Source organism: Bos indicus, chromosome 17, assembly GCF_029378745.1.
Source record: "Bos indicus isolate NIAB-ARS_2022 breed Sahiwal x Tharparkar chromosome 17, NIAB-ARS_B.indTharparkar_mat_pri_1.0, whole genome shotgun sequence".
Classification (NCBI taxonomy): Eukaryota; Metazoa; Chordata; class Mammalia; order Artiodactyla; family Bovidae; genus Bos; species Bos indicus.
In genome coordinates this window covers 18,995,906-19,001,692 of record NC_091776.1, presented here as the reverse complement: position 1 = coordinate 19,001,692, position 5,787 = coordinate 18,995,906, and the positions used below count along the sequence as shown (strand labels likewise).

The window sequence follows — 5,787 nt, the reverse complement described above, 5'->3', positions numbered from 1 at the left end:
TGGGTTTCCATCCTGACTCCACCATTTATTATGTGTGTCTGAGACTCAGCTGGTTCATCTGTAAAGTGAGAGGCAGGATGCTCTCCTCATAAGACCATGATGAGGATGAAACAGAGGAATTTAGATCAATGAAAGAGCGCTATGCAAATATTAGCTGTGATTCTGTGATTTAATCAATATCATCTCAAATCCTTTGTGAAAAGAGGTAGAATGATTAAATGATAGAGATATACATACAGATGATAGATGGACAAATAGATAGACAGGACAGTGTTTGAGAAACAGAATGTACCATTAATAATAATTCCCAGTATATGTATGACATTCTATCATTACAAACTAAACTTTTAAAAGTCTTGGAGTCTGTGCACACAGCTGTATGACTCATGACCTGTACCAGAGCATCCACCAGAGCATCCACCCAGCTAAGAGGATGAGTAGGGAATACAACCCACACTTCACTCACAGGGCAGATCCTGGGGACAGGGCTGTGTCTGCCTGAAGGTGGGAACACCTTTTTCTCATCACCAGAAAGCCCTCCTCGCTAGCAGCGAGCCTGATAAGAATAACTGTATTAAACCCTCAAACAATTCTGAGAGATATCATTGCCCCACTCTTACAAATTAGAAAACTGAGGCTCCATTGAAATGAATTGTCCAAGGGATTGAAGCATCAATCAAGGTCTTCTGACACCCAAGCCATTGCTCTGTTTAGTACACAATGGAGACCAGAGAGCAAACCAAGTTAGTGTTAAGCTGTCTGCACAAAACTGCTGACAAAAACTCAACCACAGGGGTTAAACTTTACACTCTGCTCATCTCCACCTTCCCAGGTGGTGCTAGCAGTAAAGAACCCGCCTGCCAAAGCAGGAGACACAGGTCTAGTCCCTGGGTGAGGAAGACCCCCTGAAGAAGGAAATGGCTACCCACTCCAGTATTCTTGCCTGGAGAATACCATGGACAGAGGAGCCTGGGATCGGGGGTCGCAGAGTTGAACATGACTGAATCGACTTAACACAAACATCTCCACCAAAAGATCCTAAATCCACAAGAGAGAGAGAGATTATGTCAAGAGCTCACAACGCAAATCTTCAAAAGACAAACATAACGTTCACCACATACAACACAACAAAAAAACAACTCTTTCCACCAAATAGTTTTACTACAACCATAGGAAAAAGACATAGAGCTAAATAAACACAGTAACTATTTATGGATAGGAGTCATGATAGAAACACAATGCGTTTTTCAGTGCGTATCTCTAAACTGATGGAGGGTTCAGATAAATGCGGTCAGGATGGGGTGGGACTGACTGGCAGCTGGGAGGGTGGCCTGGAGGTGTGTGATTATGAATTCTTGGTGGTGAAACTGCCAGGGCAAACTGGCTGACCTGGTCACCGAGGGTGAGGCAGCAGTCACAGCACCCACAGCCTGGGATGAGCAGAAGACTCAAGAGGTAGAAGATGAAAGCTGAACAGAGGGGATCAAAGCATGTAAACTTAGCAAGCTTCCCTGAGTGTCCATTACTAATGTGTAGTAGTAACAGAAGTAGCAGTAGTATCGTGTCAAATAGATCACTAGTGGGGAGTTGTTGTGTAGCAGAGGGAACTCAGTTCAGTGTTCTGTGATGACCTAGACAGGTAAGACGGGGAGGGGGACGATCAAGAGGGAGAGGATATATGTATACATACAGCCGATTCACATTGTTGTACAGCACAAACTAACACAACGTTTAAAGCAATTATACTCCAATAAAAAATTAATGAGGTAGCAGTAGTAGCGGCAGCAGCTGACACTTAGCACTTCTATGCCACACATTATTCTTGTTCAGCCGCTAAGTTGTGTCCAACTCTTTGTGACCCCATGAACTGCAACACGCCAGCTTCCCTGTCCTTCACTATCTCCTGGAGTTTGCTCAAACTCTCATCCTCTGTCGCCCCCTTCTCCTCTTGCCCTCAGTCTTTCCCAGCATCAGAGTCTTTTCCAATGAGTTGGCTCTTTACTCATTGGTGGCCAAAGTATTGGAGCTTCAGCTTCAGCATCAGTTCTTCCAATGAATATTCAGGGTTGATTTCCTTTAGGATTCACTAGTTTGATCTCCTTGCTGTCCAAGGGACTGTCATAAGTGTTTTCCAGCATCACAGTTCCAAAGCATCAATTCTTCAGTGCTCAGTTTTCTTTATGGTCCAACTCTCACATCCATACATGACTACTGGAAAAACCCTAGTTTTTACTATACTGACCTTTGTCAGCAAAGGGAGGTCTCTGCTTTTTAGTATGCTGTCTAGGTTTGTTAAAACTTTTCTACCAAAGAGCAAGCATCTTTTAATTTCATGGCTGCAGTCACTGTTCACAGACTATTCAAGAGACTTCTAAATCATTTAACCCTTGCTCCCTTATGAGCACTCCTATAGAGGAGAAAACTGGGGCACTGAGAGGCTAGGTTGCCTGAAGTCATTCGGCTAGTGAGTAGCACCAGCAGGATTTAGATCCAGCCTCTCTAGACCCCGAGGCTATTCTCACATCCTTAACAAGATAACTGACTGTTATATCCATCCTGGTTCTCTGCCAGCTTCCACAGCTATAATAAAACTTGCCCCTTTTCCTAAAGGAATTTGCCATCCAATAGAAATTTTGGAAGACCAGTAAATAGGACATGGAGGCGAAGATCCCATGTAAAGCTTCAGACAGTCACAATTTTCCTGGGTAAACCCAGACTTTCTTGCCCTCTGTTGGATCCTCTCCATGGAGAGCTTGCCAATTATAGGAGCTTAACAGCTGGCACCCCACTCCAGTGCTCTTGCCTGGAGAATCCCATGAATGGAGGAGCCTGGTAGGCTGCAGTCCATGGGGTCACTAAGAGTCGGACACGACAGCAACTTCACTTACACTTTTCACTTTAATGCACTGGAGAAGGAAATGGCAACCCACTCCAGTGTTCTTGCCTGGAGAATCCCAGGGACGGGGGAGCCTGGTGGGCTGCTGTCTATGGGGTCGCACAGAGTCAGACATGACTGAAGCGACTTAGCAGCAGCAGCAGCAACAGTGACATTCATCAGAGGGAGGAGAAAGAATCAGACCTCCCAAAAAGTTCACTATCTTTCCAACAATAGATCCCAATTACGCACATTTGGTTTGAGCTCTTAGCAGGTATCTGGAATCTCTTTCTGGTTCACCTGAATTCGTCATCAAAAAAAAAAAAAAAAGAGTCTAGAATATCCTATAGTTTGCCATCAAATAAATATAATCCTCTACCAGGAAGCTGTTTGTTTTACTTAAGGTGTTCTCTTTGAGTGTTAAATGGTCTTTAAGAAGAGGCTCTGAATATTTGTATTAAAGATTATTTATGAGCGGAACACACTATAAGTATACTGTTAACAAGAGTGACATGGTTTCCAAAAATGTGCAGCAAGGTTCAAAGGCATTCAAACTGCTTTGTTTCCAAAGCCAGTATAACTGTTTCACTGATGGGCGCTGGAGCTCCCAGCTTCAGCCTGTACAGAGCCCGACAGCTCAACCCCATATGTGTTTGGCCCACTGATGCTGTAAAACACTGCCGCTGAATTTTTTGTTTTGTTTTGTTTGTTATTGTTTTGTCTGAGTTTTACAGTTTTATTAACACAAACAAAATGTGCAAAGGAGCTGTCTATTCATTTTCTTAGCTGCACAGTCTGGCGCTGGGATTGTGACTCCAGTGGACAGCTGGGCTGCCCTTTCCACAGTGGCTTCGTGGGTCTTGGAGAAGACGCTGTGAGCAGTCTCAGCGCAGCGACATGCGTTGCACATCAATAGCACTTGAAGCTCCTTGATGTTATGGACCAGGAACTTGTGGAAGCTGCTGGGCAGCATGTGCTTTATTTTCTAGCTGCTCAGGTAACTGATGTTGGGCATCACGATCCGGCCACTGAATCTCCTGCGCACCCCATTGTCAATGCCTCTTGGTTTCCTCCAGTTCTGCTTAAATGTGCACATATCGGTCTGACAGGTGTCAGATGAACTTTGTGGCCCTCTTTTTGATGATCATTGGACTTCATGAAGGGTCTGAGAGCAGCCAAGATGCGGAGTTGGAGATGGCTGCCAACTTCACAGGCATCAGCCAAGGAAGAGAAGTTGCTAGAGTTTTATATTTCCTTTAAATAAACTTTCCCAGTTACTTACTACTACATAACAAACCACCGTAAAACACACCAGGTTAAAGCAACAAATAAAACTTATTTGAGGGACTTCCCTGGAGGTCCAGTGGTTAAGACTCTGCACTTCCAATGCAGGGGGTGCAGGTTCAATCCTGCAGGGAGCTAAGCTCCACAGCCTCTGGACCAAAAAAACAAAACAGAAACAATATTGCAACAAATTCAGTGAAGATTTTAAAAATGGTCCACACCAAAAATATCTAAAAAGAAAAAACTTATTTTGGCTCATGAATCTGCAACCTCAGCAGTGCTCAGCAGGGATGGCTCATCTCCTCCCACTCAGCTCCAATCACTGATTGGATGCATCTCTTTATCTCCATCACGTGGTCTTTACATTATGGCAACTTTAAGGTGCCCAGACTTTTCATATGTGGGCTCCAGGCTTCCCAGACATCTCTCCCAAGAAAAAGAGCCAGGTGGGAATCGGGTTGCCCTTCACTGTCTTGCCTCAGAAGTCATACAGCCTTACTTCTGCCAGGTTCTGTTAATCCAGGCCAGCAGTTCCAAGCCAGCCCAGGCTGAAGGAGAGGGGGAAAGAGACTCCACCTCTTGAGTGGCAGTGAAGAGGTTTTGCAAAATCAGGTGGGTTGGAAAATACAGCTCCTATGATTTTTCAATGCAGTCTAGTATATGAACCTACAGGAAGAATCTGTTTCAGAATCTATACCAGGAATCAATGTGATGTTAACCAAGCAAGTATTGGCTGAACTCATCAAGCTATGGATCTTGTTTCTCTTTCTTTCCATTAGCTTCCAGAAAAGTCAGTGACAAATGAGTTGCCTTCCTCTAGTCAGATCCCCCGGTAAACTCCATATTTAATAACTTACCTTGTCTTCATTTTATTTTTCTACCATTAGTTTCCCTCTGCTCCAATTTTCTCACTTTTAAAACACCCTGTTTTTGTGTGTGTGTTTTGCTAAGCTGTCTTAAAGTGAGAAATGAATTTTAAAATACTCTAAGAAACCAGAGAACACACAATAGGAAATACATCCAGTTAAAATAAAAAATACCAAGAGAGTTCAGTTCAGTTCAGTCCCTCGTCGTGTCTCACTCTTTGCGACCCCATGGACCACAGCACGCCAGGACTCCCTGTCCATCACCAACTCCCGGAGTTCACTCAAACTCATGTCCATCAAGTTGGTGATGCCATCCAACCATCTCATCCTCTGTCATCCCCTTCTCCTCCTGCTCTCAATCTTTCCCAGCATCAGGATCTTTTCAAATGAGTCAGCTCTTCGCATCAGGTGGCCAAAGTATTGGTGTTTCAGCTTCAACATTAGTCCTACCAATGAACACCCAGGACTGATCTCCTTTAGGATGGACTGGTTGGATCTCCTTGCAGTCCAAGGGATTCTCCAGAGTCTTCTCCAGCACCACACCTCACTAATAAAGAAGTGCATATTAAAACAAAGCACTGTTTTTTTAATTCATAATTTAATCTGGATTCTAACTCAAGGCTTAGTCCTTCACTGGTGAATTTTCAAAACAATTTTATTCCCTTTTAGCAGGGATGCAGGCTGGCACATGAATAATGACATCAGCACTGCACCTGGGAGAGCTGTAAACCTACACAGTTGTTTTCACAAAACAATTTGGTG

The 5,787-nt window shown here is 43.9% G+C and overlaps 1 pseudogene; it reads right to left on the bottom strand.

The window, feature by feature from the left end:
* Window positions 1–885: 885 nt before the first annotated feature.
* LOC109570868 (large ribosomal subunit protein eL32-like) lies at window positions 886–5,027 on the bottom strand (annotated as a pseudogene).
* Window positions 5,028–5,787: the final 760 nt, after the last annotated feature.